A 12895-nucleotide genomic window follows, 5' to 3' on the forward strand; every position below is an offset into this window, starting at 1 on the left:
CTCCAGCATTCCCTGGGTGGTGGCCCTCCTCTTGTGCCTGTCATTCTGGCTTCCTCTTCCTCCTCTCTCAGCCAGAATCCTCCTTTTTATCCCTGCACCTCACAGAGCCCAACCCCTGTTGTTACTGAACTGGAATTGGCTAGTAGCCCAGTGCAGTAAGACCTGATCTCCACATGGAGGTTTGCAGTGATAGAAAGGAAGGCCTTTATTGCAGGTGCCAAGCAAGAGGGACCAAGTCACTCCTGTTCAAATCCTGACATCCCCAGTAGCTTACAGGGAAGGAATTTTTGTTTTGTTTTGTTTTTTTGAGATGGAGTCTCGCTCTGTCACCCAGGCTGGAGTGCGGTGGCGCAGTCTCGGCTCACTGCAAGCTCCGTCTCCCGGGTTCACACCATTCTCCTGCCTCAGCGTCCCGAGTAGCTGGGACTACAGACGCCCGCCACCTCGCCCGGCTAGTTTTTTTGTATTTTTTAGTAGAGACGGGGTTTCATCATGTTAGCTAGGATGGTCTCGATCTCCTGACCTCGTGATCCGCCCGTCTTGGCCTCCCAAAGTGCTGGGATTAAAGGCGTGAGCCACCGCGCCCGGCCACAGGAAAGGATTTTTAAAGGCAGGCATAAATTTCAGGAAAGAAGTACAGGCAAAATCATAAATCAATGGATGGAGGTTACACACCGGTTTCAGCCTAAGAGGGTAGGATATCTTGAAGTGGGGACTTATAGGTTATGGGTAGATTTGGAGATTTTCTAATTTGCACTGGTTAAGGAAGAGAAGCTTTGCTTAAAAATCTGGGGTGAACAGAAACATGTTAACCGGCAAAGGGGGTGTGATTTTCCCCAGGCTCCTCAGGAAGATACTCAGAACAAGCTCAGTCTTGACCTTCCTGCTTATCTGAGGTGTATGCACTAGTGGATCCAATCCACAGAGGTCCTCAGTGCGGGTCCAAGTTTCTGAAAGACAATTCAGGGACAAATGTGAAGATGTTATCCTTAGTTTCGGTGGGGAAAAGCAAACATCTCTGGAAGCCTCTCTTCTTAGGCTATTGTTTTAAGGCTACTATTACCTTCTTATTTAACAAGTTATTTATTTACTTCTGGGGCTAGCTAGGTACCTAGAATTTCCTTTGGAAGAACTCAGTCTTTTCCTTTATTTTCATGCTCAGGGGGCTCCAGGTCCCTATAAAGGGATTCCATGCTCAGTCTCACTTTCTGGGGAGTGACAGCAGCCTGGGCAAGGAGGTACAAGGGTGCTTTTAAGAGGGTCTTGGCTCTGGGCCTGACCCTGCGCTTCCTCAGCCTGAAAGCAAGTGCGTCCTTAAATACTTCTCTTGCCTCCCCTGGTCCAGACCATATGTCTTCCTTTCCTCTCAAATTTGTGCTACAGGGATGATGAGGAAGGGCTTCGATTACCCATTAACTTAGACTTCAAATCATTAATAACAAACAGTTCTTTCTTGAGGGCAGGTAGAGTTCACTGTTAAGAAAAGACCATAGCCTGATACGGTCTTCCTTTCAGGTTCATTCTGTCTTGGGGAAGGAAAGCATCAGAGGCTAAAATATTTAATGAAGGTAAAAAAGTTTTCTTGAAATCAAGACACGTTATTCACTTCTGTACACTTGCCTTGTGAGTGACATGTGAGTGACATGGTTTAAAACAGGATTTAGAGTCACATACTTGATTTGAATCCACACCCAGCCATTTATTGGCAACATGACCTTGAAAAATTCATCAAAGCCCCGGATTATTGGATTCTCAGTTTACTAACTGGTTACATCCACTTACAGAGTTTGAGAGGATCAAATGAAATTAATCAATGTCGGCCGTGTGTGGTGGCTCATGCCTGTAATTCCAACACTTTGGGAGGCCAAGGTAGGAGGATCACTTGTGAGGCGTTTGAGACCAGCCTGGGCAGGCAACATAATGAGACCTCGTCTCTACAAAAAATATTTAAAAAATAGGTGGAAGGATTGCTTGAGCCCAGGAGGTTGAGGTTGCGGTGAATTATAATTGCACCACTGCACCCTAGCCTGGGTGACACAGTGAGACCTTGCCTCAAAAAAAAAAAAAAAAAAAAATTTAAAAAAAGGGAATCAGGTAATATTCATAGAGTAGGTCAGTTAATACAGTACTTCAAATAAAGTAGCAATAATCATTCAACATGTACCAAATACTCATTGGCAACCTTCTCATGGCAGGCTTGGTCCCATGTACTGAACATGCAAAGGATACAAATGAACACATACTTCCTTCCCTGGACAGATTACAGTCTAGTGAGGGAAGAAGGAGAATTCAAGTAGCAACAGTAGAGAGGGATAGTGCCCTCTGAGGGGGAAATAGCAATGTTCTGGTGGTGTAAGGTAGGAGGAATCTCTAATCTAACCTGGGGAGTTGGCGGCAGCTTCCTGTGGGAAGTGATGTTTACCCACATCCTGAAGGATGAATAGGTCTCGGACAGGAGTCGGGTACTTGGGAGGGACACGTGAAGGGTGGGAAGAGTCCTAGCAGAGGGTGAGAGTAGGGAAGGCCTTATCATTGCCATCAGTGATCAGAATCCAGGAGGCAAGACTTACTGGGTTCTGCCACTTGAAACTGTAGGGGTGTTTCGTTTTAAATCAAACTGCTAATCACAGGTGATTTCCAAGTGTATCTTCTATTAGGGTCTTTTCAATAGCAGCATTTGACACAGGGCTTTAGAGAAGTGGAGTGACATTAGCATATCTAAGAGAAATTCCTTTGGGAGAGAGTTTGGAAAAGTTGTTAATAGAACAGAGTTTGTAAAAGACATTTCTAAGCAATTTCCAATTTCAAATCCCTATTTCTGCTCACAGTATTTTGACCTTTCTGTTCTATTTATTTAAAAAATTAAATTTTTGACTGAATTCAGTCCTTCACAATGGGGAACTCTATTATTGCTGACCTGAGTCAGAGGATAATTCAGTCTTTGGTCCCTCATTCTCTGGAAGTTCTTGTAATGGAAATCGGAGGCCCTATTCTGTAGATTTTTCACAGTTAATTCCCCATCAGCCTCAAATACCCCAGATCCAAACTGGAATACTCAGTTTATAATCAATGGTTCTCCCCACTTTGAAATAACAATCATGGTAGTAATAAGAAATAACATCTTTTGAGGCCATAACCTGCTCTTTTCCTTCCAGCGTCTTCCAGTCCATTCTGTATGCAGCAGGTGGGGTAAACTTTACAACATCCCGCCTTTGCTCACCTCATCTCCCTGCTTAAAACTCTTCAGTGGCTTCCTGTTGCTCCTCAGACCAAGAATATGTTCCTGGATATGGCACACAAAGCCAACTGAAGGCAACTTTCCTGCCTCCTCTCACAACAATCTCTATGTTCTAGTCCCACGTACCTTCTTTGAGTTTCTAAAACGGGACATGCTCCTTCCTGCCTCAGGGCCTTTGCCTGTGCTATTTGCCTGACCTCAATGACCAACCATCCCAGCGTGCCTGAGGGACTGAGGGGCTTCTCATGCTGTGTGACTTTCAGTGCGAAAACCAGGAAAGTCCTAGGCAAAAGCAGAATGAGTTGACCATGATACCTGCAGGAAGAACTCTTTCCCTTGCTTTCCCCTCTCTCTTCACTCAAAATTTGTGCTCTTCCTTTAGCTCCCAGCTCAGTGTCACCTCCTCTGGGAAGCCTTCCCTGACTTCTCTGGCTAGATTCAACTATGCAGTCTGCCAGAAAACTGTTGCTTTTCTTCAGAGCATTTATTTGAGTTTTTAATCTCCAGGCCACACAAATACTGTATGCGCAATATTAATGTTTGTCTTCCTTCACAAGAGGAAGCTCTAGGAGGGTTGGGACAATCTCTATGTGCTTTAACAGTGAACAGAATCAATGGCGCAGTGCGGAGAACACGCTTGATGCCCAGTGAACATGTGTGCAATGCATGAGCCTCACTTAGGAGCTAGGTGCAGTGCATAAATCCTCTCATTTTCGTGCCATTTCATCCCTGAGGTAGATGCTGTTATTGTCTCCATTTTGCTGATGCGGAAAGTGAGGCTTAGAGATTAATGATGTATGTATGGCCACCCAGCTGGAAAGGAGCAGACCCTGCACTTCTGATGGCACAGCCTGAAGGAGCCCTCGCCAAAAGTCACATGGTTAGTGTTATCAAGGTTTTCTGAGTGCTCAGTTCACTGTAGAAAGATATTATCCACACATGTTATGACGGTACTGTCTCCATGCTTAAAATGCGTGCATGGTGTGGGTGTACAGCATGCTCCAACCACAACCAGTTCTAAGCCTGGCTTCCTTTCAGGCCTGTCAATAACCTGCCTGTAATCGGGAGGAACATTTTGTTCAGGAGGAACATTTTGAAAACACCCTCACTGACTGTGTTAAGGCTGCGTCTTGTGCAGGACAAACCAGAGTGGCATCAAAGGTTCAAAGTTAATATTGGTACTCCAGAGGGGGGAAGGGAGAGAGGGAGGACAGGTCTTTGCTGGGCTTCCTTTCAAGGAATAGCCTGGCCTGGAAGTCATAAAGCAGATTGTCCACAAGTTTGATGTCCAGGCCAGTGGAGAAGAGAGAACATCTGTCTTCAGGAACTCTTGGAGCACTGTCAGAAAGGAATTAGTTCATTTGTTCCTTTGTTCATGCATCAGATATGTATTGAGAACCTACTATTCATGGGGTAATACCCCATCTGAATAGCAACTTCATGAGAGCAGGGATTTTTGTCTATTTTGATCATCTCTATATCCCTAGTCCTGCACATAGTCCTACTATGTGGATTACTGGAAATGTATGTGGATATGGGTGGGTGGACATGGGTGTTGGGGTAGCTTTAATGAGCATGATCAAGCAAAGTCTCTCTGGGAAGATAAAGTATAAACAAAGACTTGAAGGAGGGTAGGCCTGTCACTTTTTCTACAGGGTTACAGTGTAGACACCCACTCTTCCAAGCTTCATGAGTCAGAGACCAGGTTGCCACTTGCTGGTGGTGGCTGAGAAATAAAGGAGGGCAGGGAGGGCAGACTTGAAGGAGAAACACATGAGTATTTGGTGGAAGAGCTCCCAAAACGGAGGGAAAGCTTAGTGAAAAGTGCTGAGGTAGAGGCGTGCTTGGAAATACTAAAGAACAGTGCAGCTCAAGTGGAGAAAGCAGGGGAAGAAAAGTAGGGGATGCATCCAAGAACCACTCTAGGGGGTTAAGAGGGAACAGACAATGTAGCACCTTGTAGGCTGTTGTAAGAACTTTGGCTCCTACTCTGCATAAGGTGGAAGCTTTTGGACACTTTTGGACACTTCACACTGGAAGAAATGATGAGTCTATGCAACGGAACTCATCCTGCAGCTTTTGGAATAAATATGGTGGATGTGTTTGTTATTACATGCTGGTTTGTTTGCTTGACTATTTCATCCTGTTGAAACATGTTTGCATGCCTGCTATGCATAAGGCTTCATGCTAGTGGCTGAGGCTGCAGTGGTAATTGAAGCACATGGAAATGCATAATCTAGTGGAGGAGCCAGATCAAAAATAAGTAGACTTTATTTCATTTTTTTTTTTTTGAGACAGAGTCTAGCTCTGTCACCCAGGCTGAAGTACCATGGCATGGTTTCAGTTCACTGCAACCTCTTCCTCCTGTGTTCAGGCAATTCTCCTGCCTCAGCCTCCCGAGTAGCTGGGATTACAGGCACTTGCCACCACACCCGGCTAATATTTATATTTTTGGTAGAGACAGAGTTTCACTTTGTTGGCCAGCCTGGTCTCGAATTCTTGACCTCAAGTGATCCACCAGCCTCAGCCTCCCAAAGTGGCTGGGATTACAAGCATAAGCCACTGTGCTTGGCCATCAAAAATAGGTAGACTTTTAAAAGCAAACCACCAGACAGACAGAAAAGATAACATGTGTTGGTAAGGATGTGGAGGGATTGGAACCCTCGTACGTGGTTCATGGAAATGTAAAATGCCAAAGGGGCAACAGTTCGGTAGTTTTTCAAAAAGGTAAGTGCAGAACTACCACATGACCCAGCAATTCCACTTCTATGTATTCATCCAAAATAATTGAAAACAAGTATTCATACAAAAGGTAAACATGAATGCACATAGCAGCATTATTCACAGTAGCCAAAAGGCGGAAACAATCCAACTCCAACTGATGAATGGAAAACAGAATATGGTGCATCCATACAATGAAATACTGTGCTACAACATGGAACTTGGAAAACATGATGCTAAGTGAAAGAAGCCAGACACAAGGGGCCACATAGTGTATGATTCCATTCACATGAAATATCTAGAAGAGGTAAATTCACACACAGAGCAGGTTAGTAGTTGTCAGGGGCTGGGGGACGAAGAGGAGATGAGACGACTTCATGGGTATGAGGTTTCCTTTTGGGGTGATGAAAACATTTTGAAAGTAGAGAAACATGATGGTTTCACAGCATGGTGAATTTATTAAGTGCTACTGAATTGTACATTTTAAAGAGGTTAATTTTATGTTACATGAATTTTACTTCAATTTAAAAACCTCAGTAAATTATTGTGCCAGCAAGTATAGATTGTGTTAAGTGTGATGAAGGAAATAAACAAGGTGATGTCATAGTGAGAGGGATGGAGAGGGAGGAAGGCTGCTGCACATAGAGGGGTCAAGGAAGGCATCTGGGGTATATGGATAGGTGAGAAAAGCAAAGGGAAGAGCTATGTATGTTTCCAGTTTTAAATGGATACGTACATTTGTATACAAATGGGAAATTTCTGGAACAATGCGCCAGAAACTTAATAGTGGTTGTTTTGGGGGAGGGGAGATAGAGAACTGATTAGAGGTTGAAAGATAATTACTTTTATTTCTGCAAGTCTCTTTATGTTATGTTTAGGGAAGTGTTTATTATGAAAACTATCAAGCATGTACAAAAATGTATATGCTTGATAGATTATAATGAACCCCTATGTAGAAGTCACCCAGCTTCAGCAATATTGATTCATGGCCAATCATGTTTCATCTCCGTCCCTACTAAATCAGTGCCCCCTGCCACCTGTTGAAGCAAATTCATATATATATATATATTCTAGTATGTCTTCCTCTAAGATTCTTAACTCTCTAGACCCTTAAAGGATTTTTTAACAAATATTTTCAGTGTGCTAATAGTGCAGGTAACAATTTTACTTATTATATATATTTATAATTTTACTGTTTGAATAAAAATTTTTTAAGAGGGAGGTAGAATCCTTCTTGGTCCTTTAATTTTTTTAAACTGAATGTAATATGCATAATATGCTAAGGGTTTGAATATAATGATTCATCTGCTCTCCTGCACACACCACACCCCAAACTTCAATACTGTGATTATGGTCATAGTCTTAGGTGTCAGATAATACTGGTTCAAATCCCACCTCTCCCACTTGTTCTCTCTCTGACCTAGGACAAAATCCTTCACCTCCTTGAGTTGAACTTTCTTCCCGTACAGTGAGCATAATGAGTATTTAGCTCATGGGGTGAGATTTAATGGAATTTTGCAAGTAGGAATAATAGCCTTTAGCGTAGTAGTACACCATCATATACACTCTAAATGTTGGCTCTTGTTTTTGTTCTTATTACTTTTCTTCTGTGGAAGAGTACAGAAGAGACCGAACAGTGGTTCCTTTTGGGGAAGTTTTATTTTGTCTTTTATAAAGGTGTTCTGCATGTAACGTTTTGGTTGCAAGTATGGACTCTGGAGATCCTAGTTCCATTCACTAGTTGAGTCACTCTATTTCTCTCTTCTTTTTTTTCCCAAGGGATTAAATGGTGCCTATGAGGTATTCAGCTCACAATATGGTAGATATAATTATTACTCTATTTAATACATAACAGGTTTGTATCAGAAAAGTATAGATGTGCCCTAGTTTAGGATGAAAGAGCATAAAGTTCCCCAAAGATGTTGAGGTTCAATTCCCACAAATAGCACTGTCAGATTGAAAAATAAGGACACATTCACTCTTGACTGGAATCTGTGCTTGAACTTGTAGTGATATGAGAGAAGAGAGGGTCAGTCTGACTCTTAGAGCATCCAGCCAGCTTCCCTTTCACTTGGGGAAGGGTCAGCCCAGGCTGCAAATAAAAGGAGCTTTTTCTGTAGCTTTTGTGTGCAAAGAATGGACTGATGCTCTAAGAGCTGAAGCTTCTGGAATTCTGTTAAACAGTAAACTTCACGACAAAGTTTATCTTTTTCCTTTCTTCAAGCATCACCCTCTTTATGCCCAAGCATCGGGGTTACCTGTCAATTGGGGAATAATAACATTACCCATGCAGAGGCATGTGTTTAAGTTAAAAGATGCATAAATAACTTAGCACTGTACCTGATGCAGATACTCATGAAGAAAAAAATTAGTTGTTGTTATAATTGTCATTGTGATAATCGTGTGTGTTGATAACTATGACACAAGGCAGAAGCAATAGTACTGTATGAAAATACAAATGAGATGGGAGGGGAACTTAAGAAAGGATTTGCTTCCAACTTGAGTATGGATGGCAGGAACTTGAGGAAAGAAAATTAAAAACTATTTTCATAGGAGGTAGAATTTCAAATGGCCCTTGAATGATGGGCAGTATTTGGACATGTGATGATACGAAGGTAGAAGAAAGCAGTGAACAGAGGTAATGTGGATGTAAGACATTCAGATTAGATGAATGGAATCTGGATTCTATGAGAGGGAAGTTGTAAGAATTAAATTACAGTTGAATTCTGTACAGTTCATGACTGAGCCATAGAGGGCCCTGAATACAAGGCTGAGAAAAACAGAATTTAATCTCTGGGTCAGTGGTTCATAAACTTCTGTGCTGACAAACGTGATGGATGGTGTTCATATACACAGTCCAGTTCTTTGGGAAGAACCAGCATTTTGCATGATTTGATGATATTCCATTCCCGCCTCTTCCACTTGAGGGAGCATATTGAAAGGCAAGTGAGTAAGGGTGACATTTTTAATAAGAATGTATCCCATCTGGTTCATTATAATAAAATTCATTCCCAAATTTTGAGACTTTAATTATAATTTAGAGGCAGTAGATTATACAGTGGTTAGGAAGTGATCTCAGAGACCAGATTGCCTGGGTTTGATTTTCAACTTGTCCACTTAGTTTCCGGATGCCCTTGGGCATATGCTTACTTCTGTGCCTCTTTCAAATAAGAGAAAAATACTAACTACATCACATGGTTGTTGGGAGGGTTAAATAAAGTATTATATATGACACACTTGGTGCAGAGTAGCTATGAGAATGTTAGCTGTTACAGTTTGTAATACATTGATACCTCACATGAACGACGGAAGCCATTGCTCCCAGCAAAAAGGAAGCCACTGAAGGTTTTTGAGGAGCACAATGTCAACATCAAGGGTGTAAGGGGAAACAGCCCAGAACAGATTTAGAGTCCAGAGCCTGGAGTCAGCCTGTATTTGGAGTTTGACTTTGGCACTTGTTGCCTGTGATGCCTTGGGTAAGTAAAATAAATTCTTGATGTCTTAGGTTCCTTCCTTATCTGGAAAATGATTAACATAATAATAGTACCTACCTCGCAGCCTGGTTGTGAGAATTTAATAAGGTGTGAAGACATGTGAAGCACCTATCATAGTCCCTGGCGATTGCATTAGTTGTCTCTTGCCATATAACAAATTACCACGGACTTTGCGGCTTCAAACAACACACTTTATGCAGGCACAGACCAGGTAGGCGCTCTGCAAAGCCACCATGAAGGTATCAGCCAGGACTGGATTTTCATCCGAAGGCTTGAGTGAGGAAAGATACACTTCCAGGCTTACATGATTATCGGAGAGTTCAGTTTCTTGCTGGATATCAACTGAGGCCAGCCTTAGTATCATTATACATGGGCCTCTCTTGAAACGACCTCATGCTTCATCAAAGCTGGCAAGGGAGATAGTCTCTTTACAATCTTATATAATTGTGTGATCATTTCATCCCATACCTTTGCTATGGTCTATTGGTTAAAGACAATTCACAGGTAGGTCAGGCATGGTGGCTCACACCTTTAATCCCAGCACTTTGGGAAGCTGAGGCAGGAGGATCATGAGGTCAGGAGTTTGAGAACAGCCTGGCTAGCATGGTGAAACCCCATCTGTTCTAAAAATACAAAAAATTAGCTGGGCGTGGTGGCGGGTGCCTGTAATCCCAGCTACTTGAGAGGCTGAGGCAGGAGAATCACTTGAACCTGGGTGGTGGAGGTTGCAGTGAGCTGAGATTGTGACATTGCACTCCAGCTGCGTGACAGAGCGAGATTCTGTCTCAAAAACAAACACAAACAAAAAGCACTTCACCAGTCTTGCCTATACTTTATGATAGGGATCACACAATGGTGTAAACATCAGAAGGCTGGAATAATGGGGGCCATCTTAGAATCTTCCTACCACATATATAATAGGTACCTAATACATTCTTACTTTAGGAAATGAATTTGGCAAGTGGGAAGCATCTGGAGGACAGGGGTGAGCTTATTTTTTCTTTGTATCCCATAGCACAGTGCTTTGCACACGGTGAGTTCCCATTAAATACCATTTGGACAGATGACAAATGTGAATTTCCAAGAATTTTTTCTCTGTTCAACTAGGCTAGTGGGTTCCATAGAGGGTCATATTAAAGTCAGTATAGGCTCAGTTTGCTGTAGTAACAAAACAACCTCAAAAATCTCAGTGGCTTAAATAATATAAGTATAGCATTTAAATAATATTAAATATTGCATTTAATATTATTTCTTGATAAGATGATAAGTAGATCTCCTACCCACTCTTTAAGAACATACTGTATAGGATACACAGTAATACTGTATAGGATAATAGTTACCCTATACAGCATATTCTTGAAGAGTGGATAGGAGATACACTTCTTATCTTCACTCAGGGGCCTCTACCTGCTAGAGTAGGCATTGTCTAGAATACTTCCAGTAACTATGGCACAGGAAAAAGGGGGAGCTCTGAAGGATCTTAACCTGGCAAATAAATAATTGGCCCCAAAGTGCCTCATTTTACTTCCATGCTTATTGGCTAGACCTAATCTCATGGGCCCATCCACACCAGGGGACAAAGCAGTAAAACCTTTTCATGTACTCATGGTAGGCATAGAGCCAGGGGCATTTGGTGCCTATAACTATAAACCACCCTAGATAATGTATAGATAAACCAAAAAAGAATGTTCCTAACTACTTAGATCTACGTATAAGTGGCCTGGACATTCTCCATGTGCCATTCAGGTAGACTCACTCTCTATCCTTCTTTTGCTCTGTGCCCCAGGAGTATAAGCTCCTTAACCTCTGGCTTCTGTTTGGGTTCAGCCAAAAGAAGCACCTATAAAAGATGGGAGGATAAAAAAGAGAAATTTGGGCTATTGATTTTCATAGTTTTCTTTCTCCTCATCTCTGTCTGCAGCTCAAATTAGGCAACACTTCTCCTATAGCTAGAGTTTTAGGGGGTTCTGTTAACAAGTACAGAACAACTTCATCTTAAGGTGGCAGAGCCCTACTTTCTTTTCTGGTGCCTGGGGGCTTCAGTGTCCTTTGTTCCTTCTGAAAACACTGCCCACAGCTTTGCAAATAATCTTCATTGAATTCTCTTCCATCACCTTTGACTGGACTGTTATCTAGAATTCTGATTACTTTGACTTATTGCCTTTTGGCAACAACAGAAGGATGCAAACACTTTATCTTTCCTGTGGTTGGATTTTAGACCTATGATTTAGGCATTAAAAACAAAATAAACACTGGCTGGAAACAGTGGACCATCCAGTCAATCTTAGATCTAGTTTTTTATGGTGCAATTCCTGCTGAGCAATCTCTTATCTACTAGTTTCTCTGATTGTTTTTATGAGGAACATATTTTCCTGACAGTCAACTCTGAACTTTCTATATCTGGACTATCTGTCTAACTTCTCTGAGCTTGCAGCCAATTGGAAAGAACTAAGAAGATTAAAGTGGTATGGTCAATTGCATGAATGACCCCAATTCTTCGTGTCTCCCTGTATTCGTGCCTTTTGCAGCAACTTTGCGGTTCATTCCTCTAGAAGGAAAGAACACATTTTGCTGCCCCTGGACCCTGGGTCAACCTATATGATTTACTTTGGCTAATGACATGTTTATAGGCATGCAACCAAAGTGTTTTAAAAAATGCTTACATGATTTGTCTTATTCTCTGATACCTCAGTTATGAAAATTACATTTGGGTTGGCCTGCTGGTCCAGGGAGAGGAAGAAAGGAATGTAGAGCAGAGCCCAACTGCCCTCATCTATTCCAGTCTCATTCAGCTGAGCCCGGATGTGTGAGTGAGTGAGCTCAGCTGAGGTTCATAGAGTCACCTGGTGGGGCTGCAACCCACCAAACAGTGAGAAGTAGCAGAATTACTTGCTGGATGCAGAATTACTTGCAGATTACTTGCTTGGCTATCATAAACCGATCCAAATGGTGGTGAGAAACAAACTGGTGTTTCATTATTCTTCTCTTCACTCTATTAACAGGTATTGTATTAGTCTGTTCTCATGCTGCTAATTAAGACATACCCAAGACTGGTGTATTAGTCCATTTTCATGCTGCTGATAAAGACCTACCCAAGACTGAGAAGAAAAAGAAGTTTAATGGACTTACAGTTCCACATGGCTGGGGAGGCCTCACAATCACGGTGGAAGACAAGGAGGAGCAGGTCACATGGATGCAGGCAGGCAAGAGAGAGCTTTGTAAACATAAACTCCCATTTTTAAAACCATCAGATCTCATGATACTCATTCACTATCACGAGAACAGTGCAGGAAAGACCCACTCCATAATTCGGTCACCTCCCACCAGGTTCCTCCCATGACACATGGGAATTGTGAGTTACAATTCAAGATGAGATTTGGGTGGAGACACAGCCAAACCATATCCACTGGGTAATTTATAAAGAAAAGAGGTTTAATGGACT

Source organism: Rhinopithecus bieti, unplaced genomic scaffold (assembly GCF_001698545.2).
Source record: "Rhinopithecus bieti isolate Rb0 unplaced genomic scaffold, ASM169854v2 scaffold_5179, whole genome shotgun sequence".
Classification (NCBI taxonomy): domain Eukaryota; kingdom Metazoa; phylum Chordata; class Mammalia; order Primates; family Cercopithecidae; genus Rhinopithecus; species Rhinopithecus bieti.